The 14,031-nt window shown below is 39.9% G+C and overlaps 1 protein-coding gene across 10 annotated transcripts in view; it reads left to right on the top strand.

The window, feature by feature from the left end:
- Nucleotides 1-2,712: 2,712 nt before the first annotated feature.
- ZNF793 (zinc finger protein 793) overlaps nt 2,713-14,031 on the top strand; it is a 36,273-nt gene continuing 24,954 nt past the window's right edge. For 2 of the 10 annotated variants that reach the window (XM_025421727.3, XM_035704037.2), the window contains exons 1-3: nt 2,715-3,704; nt 4,906-5,047; nt 12,000-12,111. The gene's annotated coding sequence lies outside the window, so the exon portion shown is untranslated. Of the gene's footprint in view, nt 3,705-3,754; nt 3,969-4,001; nt 4,307-4,905; nt 5,048-10,759; nt 11,018-11,999; nt 12,112-14,031 lie in introns of those variants that run through there. The other 8 variants (XM_025421734.3, XM_035704040.2, XM_025421730.3 and 5 more) reach the window with 6 other exon arrangements.

Raw genomic sequence — 14,031 nt, forward strand, 5'->3', positions numbered from 1 at the left:
GCAGAGGGAGCAGAAAGAAGCAGGTTTCATGCCAGGAGCCTGATGTGGGACTCAACCCGGGGACTCTGGGATCATGTCCTGACCCAAAGGCAGACGCTCAACCACTGAGCCACACAGGCGTCCCAAATTATGGTTTTTTAAAAAGTTATTTCCATAAGACAAGGTAACCATTCCTAGAGACATTCCAATGCCTATGATGTGCATTAGGTGGTATAAAATGAATGCTGTCAGTATGATGTAGGCAGGCTGGGTCTGATAACCCAGAGGATGGCCCCACAGGACCAGCTAAGAGGGTCTTCAGCTTCATGCAGGATAATAATCAAATGAGAGCTGGAGAAAGTGAAAACAGAGTTTACTGAACAGTGTGAGTGACACAGAACAGCAAATGGAGTGGCTGGGAGACTTGGAAAGGTAAGGGAAATGAGTCTCATCATCACTTGGGGTTAAGGGTTTATATTGGAAAGGGATTTAGGGGGATCCCTGGGTGGCGCAGTGGTTTGGCGCCTGCCTTTGGCCCAGGGCGCGATCCTGGGGACCCGGGATCGAATCCCACGTCGGGCTCCCGGTGCATGGAGCCTGCTTCTCCCTCTGCCTATGTCTCTGCCTCTCTCTCTCTCTGTGTGACTATCATAAATAAATAAATAAATAAATAAATAAATAAATAAATAAATAAATAAATAAATAAAGGAAAGGGATTTAGGGCATCTGTTCCTTCAGGAATCCAGGGTAGAGTCCAATCAAAGGCAAGTGTCAGCTGAACAATAAGTGTTATTCTGTAAATCACCAGAGATGGAGGTTTTGATGCAAGCATGAGCTGACGTTTGTTTGAAGCTTCGTCCTGGAACATGTTTGGGATCTGGCTCTTTTGGATGTTATCACGTGTTTGGGACCTAGGACAAAACTCAGACAATGAGTTTCTTCTTTTCTTCCCCTTGAAGTGGAAACATGGTTTCTTTGGCTTACTCAGAGGCAAAGTATAGAACATGAGTAAATGGTGCCTAACAGAAACTCTGCCTACAGTTCCTAGAGACTCTGCCTGAGACCCTGCCCATGAGGCAGGCTAGAAGTGCTTGAAGTTCCTTTCTGTAGTACCCAACAATGAGGAACAAGAGGCGATGTACAAATATCTCAGCTTCAGCAGCCCTTGAATGGGACAATTTTTATCTACACTACCTTCCAGAGTTCCTCAAAGGACTGAGTCTCCATTGCTCACAGGGATAATCTCATTGATACACTCTGTTTTGGGTTCCATTCCTCTCTTGTCACTTGCCTATCCTCTACCTGCCAAATCAACTGCCCACACTCACATCCTTGTCTCAGGTCAGTGAGGTGGGAAACAGGCAAAAGAAAAATTATTACATTTCCTCACTACTTACAGCCTATTGATAGGTCCTTGAAACAAGGCAGAATGACATTCCTCTAGGAACTCAGCTGCCTCAATGTTGATACTTTGCTAAGGGCAAAAGACAATCTTAGCCCAAAGCCCAGGCCCTGTAGGTCTACTTTAACATATAAAAAAAAAATTCCTTTGGAAACTTCTTTTATCTCTACCCCCTCAAGATATATGTTGGTCATCCCCAAGCATATGACCCACCGATATACATCTGAAGGATCTCATGACTCAGGTTTTATTAGATAGTAATTAAATTACCTTTTCCTAACAATAGCCATCCCCCTCAATGTCCTGGAAATCTTGCTTCCAAAATTCCTTAGAGACTTACACTGTCCTTAATCCCCTCCCAACTTCAAAGTATATAATGGGCTGTTCCTCATGACCCCAGTACAGCTCTTTCTGCCCAAGGATCCTGTTCTTTAATAAAATTACCTTTGTGCACCAAATACTAAGAGTTCTTTTTTGGGCATTGGCTTCGAACCCTAACATCCTTCCTACATCAGTCAGCATCTGGGGCAAGCCACTCTTAGAAAGAAAACCACAGGCTTAAAATGGTGTTACTTATCCAAGCCACCAAGCTAAGGCTTAATAATACCTAACCTAACTGTACTTTTTTTTTTTCTAACTGTAGTTTCAACCTCTCCTAGAAACATAAGTCTTAACCACGTAGTCAGAAATTTTCTGATTATCACCAATGAGGTAAACTGTTCCTTGGGGCCCCTCCATCCCCCAAAATGAGATTTTGTAGTTAAGGATTAGGTCATCAGGGACCACAGTAAGAAATAACAACAAATAAACTATCTTGTTTCTTCCATAATGTGTTTTTTTCAGCTTCAGGAGTCCTTGACAACTGCCCTATTCCTGGAAGCCCACCGAAATTACTCAACTAAGCAGATGTCTGGGACCAAAGAAAATCACAAATGTTCCTGGAAAATTGCAGAGTTAAGCAAACCTCTGTTAAGTCATGTTTGAATGATTACCAAGGTTCTACGAAAGTCCTGTGACCACTTCCTAATTGCAAGAAGAAAACAACCAAAAGGTTGCCAGCTAGCAGTATGAATTGGTCCTGTAATTTGTGTTAGAAATAGAACTTTGTGGACTATCTCCTTACTAGCTTCAAGCAGTAAAAACCATTTGCTCAAACCAAAAGACTTGGCTGATCTTTTGGCTGATGCACCTCCAGCAAGGAGCCCTTTGTGTTCAGTAAAAAACTTGGTGACCTATATGGGTCAGTTACCCTACCTAGTAAGACCCCTGCTCTTCCACCTAAGAGAAGGTGACCTTGGAACAATCTTTTGCTAATAACCTTCTTGCCAGTCCCCCTTCTTATAAAAACCTTCCATTTTGTACAACTTCGAGGCTTGCTAGGTGGGATGCTGCCTGATTCACCAATCATTTAATAAAGCCAAGTGGATGTTCAAATTTACCCGGCTGAATTCTAGTTTGTAACACTACTTAAGATAAACTCCCTGTACACCTGGCCCAGCATTAACACAGGACAGGGAATTATGTCTCTCTTAATTTTTTAAAAATCTCATGTTGAATCTCTCAAATCAGCAGCAACAACATAGAGTTCTAAAATTCTTATCATTTATTACGAATAGTTGAAAGTTAAAAAAAAAAAATGTCCTTGCTTTCAACATTTTCTTTCGGTAACAGCTAATAGCTTCGTACTCGCCGTCTCCCATGGCTTCCTCTCTGGGGTTCTCGCCCCTTCTCTGGCGGTCTCAGGCTCCCCAGCTCTCCAACTCCCACAACAGTCCCAGGAAAAGTTTCACCTAGCTTTGGGGAGCTCCTCCTATGAGGGGGCTCCACCCACAGTACGTAAGAAACTGTATAAACGGACGTGGCCATCTTAACCTCAGCGCTTGCGCTGCTGGAGACAAAGGAAGCTCAGCTTGGAGGTTAGGGCACCTACGTATTGGTCACAGGAGGTTTGGGCTTCTGAGGAGCTAAAAGTAGCGGGGAAGTCAATGTTTAAGGACCCAGGAGCGCGTGCTCCTCCCAGCCCTGAGGTAGCTTAACCCGCTGGTCTAACAAAGGGCCTCTTCACCGCTGTACGGCCCCGATTTAAACATGGCCTCTCCCAACAAGCTGTCAGGAGGGCGCAGCCATCATACCTACCGTTAAAGTTCAGAAACCCAGAATCCTGTTCGTTGGAAGGTTGCCAGGTGGCGGCCGACAGCCTCAAAGTCGTGACTGAGTCTGCGCACTGGCCAGTTGGGATGGGAAGAGATTATACTGCGGCGAGGCGCCGTAGTCCGGCGATCAATTTCGGGTTATGGGCGCGGATCCAGGAAAAATGGGAAAGGTCAGTGTGAGAAACAGTCAAAATTAAAGACCTCTGTAGGGTAGTGATCGGACGACTACGGTGGCCCAACTGGGTCAGTCATGGGTGCCCGTAAGGGTCAGAGACGAGGGTGCTGAAGAGGTTAAGTGATTGGATGTGGGAGCCTCGTGGGGGGTCTGTGGTGGGTGGTAGGGGTTTGCGGGAGTCAGTGGCAGTTTCTGTGAAGATGGATTGGGTGTATTTGGAAATCAATAAATGAGGGTTCTCGATTTCTTGCTTGGCAGAGTGAGTGGTGATCAGTTTATAGTGGTCTTTGCGGGGGGGTCTTGGTGCTAAGTGAGGTGCTTCAAAAACCCTGATAATGAACAGCATTAGAGCTCAGTGTTCGGAAGCCTGAGAGGGTCAGTGATTGGAGTTCTAAATTCTTTTCGGGTACCTGGAAGTGATGGTTGTGGAAACTTTGAGGTTAAGTGACGAGAGGGGTTAATGGGGACCAATATTTAGAGAAATGCTTTAGGCCATCAGTGATTGAGACTTCTTTTAGATCATGGATGGGAGGAATCTGACGGTATTAGTGGTTGGACTTGTACATCAAGGGATGGAGAACACACGGATCAATGGGGGTCAGTGATTGGGACTGTCAGTAATTGTGGGGGGAGATGGGTCTGTGGGGGTCAACGATTGATACTCATTCACTCATTGGGGTGTCATTGGAGATCACTATGGGTTCCTGATCAGGAATCTGTGTAATTCACTGTTGGACAATCTGAACGGATCAGTGAGCTTTGTAGTCACTGGCTAGTGGTTTCTGACGGTCATGTTTGGTCATACAGGGGTATCAGTACTACAAGAACATTTGTTGTAGATTGGGGTACCATATACATCTGGGATTAGAAGCTTAAAGGGTGTTGAGAAGGATTGTGAAATTTAGAGGCTGGGGATGGGAGAGTTACGGATTTGAGGCTGCAACCCTGTATAATGGGAGAACACTTCATCCTTGTGACACATTCCAGCTGATGAACAGTCTAGTCCCTCCACAAAAGCCCAGATTAAAACTCTTTGAAACCTCCTTCACTTTTTTTTTTATTGTTCCCCACATTAATGAAAGTGCTTTGAAAGGACCAAGTGTTCAACTTATCTAGAGTACTGTATTATTAAAAATGTGGCTTCTATTGCTTTTGCCAAGGATTTAGTACATACTTCTTTTAATGTTTCCTTTAAGGCCCTTTCTGGCAACAGTAATGATGTATCCATCTGTGACAACATCCCATGAGTGAGTCTGGTTTCTGGAAATCTGTTCTAACTCCATGGCAGCTGGGATGGATGTGACTTTGCTTGTGGTTAGAAAACAAAGAATTTACTGAGTAAGTATCTAAACTGATATTTTAAAAGATTTGGCCAATGGAACAAACTTTGAGGGTGTTTGGAAAATATTTTTATCTAGGCTTAACTTAAAAATAATGTTCTCAGGGCACCTGAGTGGCTCAGTGGTTGAGCGTCTGCTTTTGGCTCAGGTCGTGATCCCAGTGTCCTGGGATAGAATCCCATACCAGGTTCCCCACAGGGCACCTGCTTCTCCCTCTGCCTTTATCTCTGCCTCTCTCTGTGTGTGTCTCATGAATAAATAAATAAAATCTTAAAAAAAATGTTCTCAAAAAATAAAAATAAAAAAGATGTTCTCACCATACATACAAAAAGTAATTATGTGAGGTGTTGGAAGTGTTAACTAACCGTCTTGTAATTATTTTGAAACATATGCGTGTATCAAATCATGGTATTGTACACCTTAAACTTACACAATATTATATGTCACATACCTCAAGAATGGGGAAAAAATAAAAATAAATAAATTATGTAAGGAAAAGAAACTGGATCTGGAAGTTACTGTGTTCTAAGAATCTTTTTGCCTTGTCTGTAGTTTTTAGGGGTGACATGTTTGACCTTCTTGAATCTGTTCTTTGTAATGTCCTGATAAAATAATTCAATAAAGATAAAACCACAAAAACAAAACTTAAAGCTACTTTTAGTAACTGCTCTTCACTGAAATTAAAGTCAAACTAATGGTAATTAAGATGAGCTGAGACAAGATAACAAAACAAATAAGATTTTGACCATTAGCTTAATGAAAGGGTGAAATGCCAAAGCAATATTTTGGCATTATATTTGATCCTTATGTAGTCCTCAGACAAAGCACAGTAACTATAACATCTTCTGAAACAAAAGAAGTTGAAAGGTAAGGCAAAGTAAATATCTTTCAGAAGCCATACACATCAAGCTTTAGTTTTTAGAGCAGATAGTCTCTGTTTTCAGCTACACATAATCAAAGACAGGTAGTTTCTTTGATACAGAAATGAGCTTGAGATAAGGAGTTAAGAGTATTTTCTTTTCTTGTGGCTGTTTTCCTTCATCACCTACTGTGTGTTCAGTGCCAGATTTGGGAACAAATAATTTTTCTCTTTAAAATTTTTAGCAAACCTTTTACAGAGATATAAGATATGTACAGAGAGATACATAAATATACAGCTCAAGAAATTGTCACAAAGGGAACATCCACGGGTAATGTATTTAGATCAGAAAACAGGACATTGTAGTACCCTGAAAGCCTTCATGATATGCCTTCCCTGTCACTTCCCTGTCATTCTCCCAGCTTCTAACATCACTGATAAATTTTGCCTGTTTCTTTTTCTTTTTCTTTTTTTTAATTTTGCCTGTTTCTGAACTCTAAAAGGAACATTCGTACTGCTGGGGGGGGGAGGGGGTAGGAAGAGGGAGGCACTATGTGGCTGTATGTGAAAAGTTTTAAGTTTGAATCCAGATTATTTCATTTTATTTGTACAACAAACATTTTTCAGATCATTAAATATTCTTTTTTAAAAATTGAGGTATAACATACATACAGTCAAGTATGCTTACCTTAAGGGTACAGCTCAGTGAATTTCTACATTGTGGAAAATCATGTAAATACAACTAAGATCAAGATCAAGGTATACATCATCTCTAGCACCCTGAAGCCTTCTTTACCAATCAGTACCCATTGCCACCTCTAGATCTAATATAATGGACTAATTTTGTCTAGTGTTGAACTTGAGTTAAATGGAATCATAGAAAAAAAAATGGAGTCATAGAAATGATCTGAGAGCAAAACATTCATACCATGGGGAAGTTTTGTCTGAAACTTCCCCAAAGCCAAGCACTAGAACAGAATTCTGACCTATAGCCCTGGCTTGGCCATTTGAGATCTCCTGTTTTTTGCTAGTCCCTCTAGAAGTCAAAAACATGCACAGTGAAATGGACCCTATGGGTTTGGCGTGGACTTGGAATAAGGGTCCTGTTAAGGAAGTTAACAAGTTGAGGATGGCTCTTTTCTGTAGATATTTGGAGGAATTGAGATATTTGTAGATATCTCAGAGCCCCCTGGTCAAAATCTCTCATTAGCTTTTTGGAGACTTACCTTTGGCTGCAGAGACCTGAATACAGTAGCTTGAAAGAGTCTTTGTAGAGGCTTCCTGCTCTAGTGCTAAGACACAATGGCTCAGCATATGTAGGATATTCTGAAAGGAGTCTTTCTTAGGGAACCAAGAACATCTGGTAGATTCACTCTGGGGCACAAGAGAATCCCCTGTCCCTCCTATCCAACCTGGCTTATCTGGGAAAGGAGCTAACCTCCTTCTTTGATTCACAGCTTTCCCCATCTTGCTTACCTTTCCAAACATAAGGGATTTTTGTTTTGTTTTTGTTTGTAAGTAATTTCAGACTTAGAAAAGTTACAAGAATAGTACAAAAATTCCTATTACACCCTTCACTCAGATTCTGCAATAGTTAACACTTTCCTATATGTGCAAATAATTTTATTTTCTTGCTATATATATGTGGGTTTTCTTTTTTTTTTTTTTTGATCCATTTGATACTTGCAGATATGATGGTCCTTTAACCCTATGTATATTTCCTTATATGACCACAATATAATTATCAAAAGCAGGGAAGTTAACATTGCACATAATCCACAGACTTTACTTAGGTTTTTCCAGTTGCCCCAATAATGTCCTTTATAGAAATTATTTTTTCTGGTTCAGGAATCAAATTCATGATTACATGTTGCATTTAGTTGTCTTGTCTCTTTAGACTTTGTTAAATTTGGAATATTTTTTCAGTCATTTTTTTCTTCTCGACATTTGGAGAAGTATAGGCCAATTTTTTTTTTAGGCCAATTTTTAAAAAATATTTATTTATTTGAGAGAGAGAAAGAGAGCATAACACAAGCACAAGCAGGGGAAGCAGCAGAGGAAGAAGGAGAAGCAGACTCCCTGCTGAGCAGAGAGCCTGACTTGGAAATCAGTGCCACAACCCTGGGATTCTGACCTGAGCGGATGGTAGATGCTTAACTGAGCTACCCAGGTGCCCCTAGTCTAATTATTTTTATAGGATGTTCTTCAATTTAAGTTTTTCTGATTTTTCTTCATGATTAGAATCATGAAGAAAATACCATAAAAGTGATGTTGTGTTCTCAATGTGCCGTGTTCAGGAGATGCTTGATATCGGTTTCTCACATTGCTTGTAGTGTTAACTTTGATCATTTGGTTAAGGTATGTCCACCAGGGTCCTCCCCTTTGAAATTATGTTGTTTGGTATCTTAGGGAGAAATGTTTTGAGACCATGTAAGTAACCTCAAATTTTCATTCACTAGCATTAGTATCTATTAATGATTCTTGCTCAAATTAATTACTATTATGATTGCCAAATGATAATTTTTCTAATTACATCATTCCTTCTACATTTATCAGTTGAAACTTTCCCTAATCTTCTAAGAATTTATCAGTAAAATATAATGGTGTGGCCTAGTTACATATAAAATAGAAATTATACATCTGAAATTTACAAAGCTGGTTAAAATGTTGAGTTTGACCGTGAGCCAGAGCTCAAACCTTCTAAATCTTAAAGAAAACATCTTGGGAGATTGACTAGTCATAGAAAAAGAGTTGTCAGATCATGTGATAACTCACACAAACAGGAAACCTCTAGAGTCCTACTCTGGTTCAGGTGGATTTCTGTAGTGCTCTCACAATGAGAGATTGGGAGCCAGAGAAGGAAGAGAAATGAACTGTCAGAAATATGGTAGGATTGTCAAAACCTGATGAAATGATCTATATGTGTTAGAAAATCTAAAACATAAATGGTTTCATTTTCTGTGACTGTAAATCTTACTTTTTAAAAAAAAATCAAGATGGAAGAGGTCAGATGAGATAATGTGGGATAGTGTCTTCAACTGAGTTATACCAAACTGTGGATAGTTTTCTATGGTTTTGCTTTGTGTCTTAATTAAACATTTAATCAAAGAAGTTAGAAAATGCATGTGAGAAGTGGAAGGAATCAATAAATATAAATATAATAGGAAATTAATGAGTTAAAAAAGGGGAAACTGATAAATCTAATTTCAAAAAATTAATAATATAGATAAATCATAGCAAACTTTACCAAGTCAGAAGGAAATGAACACATACACACACAGGAATTCAAAAAGAAAAACCATATCATTAAAAAGTATCTTGGTAAAACTTTACATTAATATATTTGAAAGCTAGGATGCAGAGCATGATTTTCTAGGAATATATGGCTGTACAAAACTCCCATACAAAGAGAAAGAAAACTAAAAGATCAATAGCTGTGTAAGTTTGAAATACTCAAAAAGATTCCTACACACCACTTCCTGCCATCCTACTTCTCTTCTCAAAAAGAAAAAAAAAAAAGCCAATAACTCAACTATCAGACTTTGATGGGTCAACTGGCAATTTCTTATAGAGCCTTCAAGTGACTTCCAAGTAACATATAATTCTTCAAATAGTTAAACTCTCCCAGGGAATTTATGAAGAAGGAAAGCATGACCACCTTTTTTTTATAAAGCCATCATTGACAAAAAATGGAAAAAATCCTGGACCAACTTTGTGACTATATATGTAAAAGCCTAAAAAAATAGAGTAAGTTAATAATGCATTCAAATAATAATGCGTTCTGACTACAAGGAAATTCATCCTAAAGATGTAAAGTAAATTCGGTATTAAAGAATTTGTTAGGGGCACCTGGGTGGCTCAGTTGGTTGAGCGTATGCCTTTGCCTCAGGTTGTAATCGCGGGACCCTGGGACCGGGACCCTGGGATCGAACACTGCAATGGGGCTCACTGCTCCAGGAAGGAGCCTGATTCTCCCTCTGCCTGCCACTGCCCCTGTTTGTGTGCGCTCTCTCGCTCTCTGTCTCTGTTATATAAATAAATAAAATCTCTAAAAAAATAAATTTATTAATGAATTTTAGCATATTAGTAAGTCAAAGGAAAAACATCATATAGTTATGCCATAGATGATTTTAAAAAGTGATAAAGTTCAACATTTGTTTTGGATTTAAAAAAATCATAAAACAATACTGTGTTCATACGTTTTAAACACAATAAGAACTCCTTTACCTCAAAAAAAAAAAGAACTCCTTTACCTCAAATCAAAAGTCAGTATCATACTTAATGACAGAATACAAAGCACTCTCATTCAAGTGAGCAGCCTATTGTGTCCTACTAAGAGTTTACCTTCTGGAGTACTAGTGAGTACAGTAATCAGTGAGGTGAGAGGCATAACATATTTAGAAAAGAGAAGAATAAAGCATTAAGTATTTGGAGATGAAGTAATTACATATCTCCCCCCAACTGCTTGGCCAGAGCTCAAGAAGATTAATTCCAAAATTATTGTAGATACTAAGAAAGTTCAGTAAGGTGGTTTTAAAGTGAATATAGGAAAATAGATTGATGACTTTTCAATTTCAGTTAGTAATTATGGGGATGACAACATGCCATTTAGAATAGCAACCCAAAACATAGTTGGCTGCCTAGTAATAAATATAAAAAGAGAATTAGTGTACCTACATGAAGCAAAGTATAAAAATGTCTTGGAATGTAAAAGAAGTCTTGACTAAATGGAGAAGTCTTGATCTTGGATCAAAAGGCTTGATATTTTTCAAATTTTGAAACATTTCCTTAAAAGAATAGACCTGTTTAGTGCTGTGTCAAGCAAAATCTAAGAAGGGTTTTCTTTTTTAGTTAACAAAATAATTCTGCATTTCATACTGAAGATGAAACATTTGAGAATAGCCAGGATATTTCTGAAGAATAAGTAACGTGGAGCAGCGTGCCAGACAAAGTTTTAAAACATGTTGTAGAGCTTCAGGAAATAAAGGCTATGACCCAAGAAGAAGAGCCAATTGAGGGAAAAGCCACTGAGTTCACTATTGTGAATGGGAAGGAGAGATCTATGATCTGTCTGGTTTTAAATTTATGCCTGAGAGCATCCAAATGATGGTGAGTATGTAGTAAAATATTACTTTTGAGGGACTGGTGATACAGATGTGTGAGAATCTGTAGTTAAGAAGAAGTGGTAGCCCTTCGGATAATTGCTATGCTTCTGTAGGGAGACCAACTACATGTTGGTACCACTTACCAATATTTACTTTTCTCCTTCCACCAGGTCCTCCCCAGAGTTGCTCAATGTGGGGAGGACTTGGGGCTGAGGGAGGAAGGGAACCTTGTTTTTCACATTTCTTTCCTTAGAGCTCATGACACCGTGACTTTGTCTGCTGTACTAGGCCGTGTGTAGATGGGGCCCTCTAGTAGAAAAATAATCTGCTCTTTAATGAAAAAAGAAAAATTACTAAACAATTTTACCTCATTTTTGAAGGAAGTTGAAAAAAAAAAGTCTCCTTAATTTTATCATGTGCACCCAATTACTGTTTTTTGCCTTTCATATTTTAGTCTGTGTGATACTATGATTTATAAGAAGAAATGCATATTACTTCTTATAAATACCAAGTACATATTTGGTATTCAGTCCATTTCTGGCATAGATCTCCTGAAACCCTTGGAATTTCCTAAGTGATAAGAGGGATAAAGGGGTTAATTCATAATTCAGCCCCTTTCAACCTTACCTGAGTATGTATTCAATGAGGTAATTCATAGAAAGGCTCTGAGATGGGCTTTTTAATTTTATTTTTTTATCATTTCATTCTTGTTTTCACAGATAAGGAAACTGAGCACCAGGGAGGTAAACTGTTTGGCCTAGATTCCCCTAATTTGGTTAGAGGAATTGTTTGGTTCAAACTTCTGTCTGAGTGATTCTGAGGCTCACAGTCTTTTCAGAAGATCCCCTACCCCAAACCCAGAGCAAGCCATCACTCAGCTCTGTTTTCCTACACAGTGCTCTGCAGGCTTCTTCCTCTTGGGCCTCAGAGAGTATCTGGGAAGGGACTGTTGGATGACTCTTACCATGGGGTCTGTTTATTTTCAGGTTACTTGAGTCCCCTGTACACCTGTGTGGGTCCCACCACCTCGTTGACAGCAGGGCTTCACAGGACCTTGGTCAAGTCTACAGAAGGCCCTGCCTGGGGCTATAGTTGAGGGTGAGTTATGGTTGAGAGATGGAGCTGTGAGGAACTAGCAGGCCAGGTTGAAGACCCTCTGGACTCGGAGAGGGGAACTTGGGACAAGAATCTCTTGGGAAGGAGGAAGCTAGGTTCCGAGACTCTTGCCAGAGCAGAGACCCCTAAGTAACAGGAAATAGCATCATCCCTCAGCCAGAAGCTGAACAAGACTCATTTTGGTGTTGCTCCTTCCAGGGACCCTCCATGGTGGGGGAGAGTTTGGTCCCAAGATTTAGAGAGACAGAAGTGAAGAGGGAAGCAGGGAAGGCCAAGTGAGATAGGCTTGCTTTCTCAAGGGAAGGAGACATTGGTCCAACAGAGTTCATTCTGCCATCTTGTAGCCTGGGATGTAGCCAGCCCACTCCCTTACTCTTACTGGTACTTTCCGGACTCTAAGTTGCTCCCTTGTCATTTTTGCCACCTCACCTGGCTTCTGGGAATATGAGGAGTTCACTCCATCCTCACCAAGGAGCAAAAAAGTCCTTGGATTCTCTGAGCAATGGTGGCAGCAGACCTACTATAGCCATAGATTTTTTTAAAATTAAACTTTATTTGGAAAATTTGCAGGGATATTACTGTCAACTTTTATATATCGTTCATTTACATTCACCCAGATAAATGCTTACATGCTCATGCTGTCTCTGTGTATGTATATATATGTCATATTATAAATGTTATTTTTATCCTTTTTTTCTCAAGTATTTGAGAATAAGTTATAGACTTATTCTATACTTCGGTGGGCATTTCCTAAGAACAAGAACATTTTCCTATATATATAGTGCAGTTTTCAAAACCAGGCAGTTAACACACTGATTTAATACCATTACCTAATCCACAGTCCCTATTCAGATGTGAACCAATAATATCATTTCATAGCAACATTTCCTTTTTTTTTTTTTTTTTTTTTTTTTTTTTTTTTTAAATTTTTATTTATTTATGATAGTCACACAGGGAGAGAGAGAGAGAGAGGCAGAGACACAGGCAGAGGGAGAAGCAGGCTCCATGCACCGGGAGCCCGACGTGGGATTCGATCCCGGGTCTCCAGGATCGCGCCCTGGGCCAAAGGCAGGCGCCAAACCGCTGCGCCACCCAGGGATCCCAACATTTCCTTTTTCATTCCAGAATCCAATTCAGGATCACAGGCTACCTTTAGTTGACATATCCATTTGGTCTCCTTTAATGGGAATCAGTTCCTCAGTTTTTATCCTTCATGAAGTCAACATTTATGAAGAGTATAGGCCACTTATTTTGTGTTACTGTCACTCAACATGATTTTGTCTGATGTTTCTTCATGATTTTCATCCACTGATGCTGCCATCTCATTTAAAGGTGAAGGAAGTGACTCTCCCAGGCCACAAACCTAGATGGTCACAGAGCCAGGGCCAGAACACAGGCTTCCAGCCACACATTCGCTAGCACATTTGCCACACCACCACTTAGCTGGCGTCTTGCAGCCATAAAGACCAGGCTGAGGCTGAGTAGCTAAAGTCCAGGAGGATGAGGGAGGGAGTGTACTCTTTTAAAGAACTGAATGGGCTGGATTAACTGCCCCAGCCTGCTGGGCCCCAGACCTTTCCTGCCAGCTCAGAGCCTGATGGACAGTTCAGTTCTCTCAGAGAACCCTCTCCCCCTTGTAAAGCCCTCCTGTGGCTTCCCTCATGATGAAAAAAGGCAGTAAAACAGTAACTTGTAAATAATGAATTGTGTGTGTGTGCGTTTCAGTTATAGATTAGAATCAGAAACATTCTACCACCCAAATCAAGGCACTAATAACATTTTATTGTATTTCATGCTGAAAGCTTTTCTACACATAGATTTTTTTAAATAATGGGATTGTGGGGAGTTGTTTTTAACTTGAGATGTAATGTGCATAGAGAACAGTGTGTAGCTTAATAATTG

The sequence above is a fragment of the Canis lupus genome, chromosome 1 (genome assembly GCF_003254725.2).
Source record: "Canis lupus dingo isolate Sandy chromosome 1, ASM325472v2, whole genome shotgun sequence".
Lineage (NCBI taxonomy): Eukaryota > Metazoa > Chordata > Mammalia > Carnivora > Canidae > Canis > Canis lupus.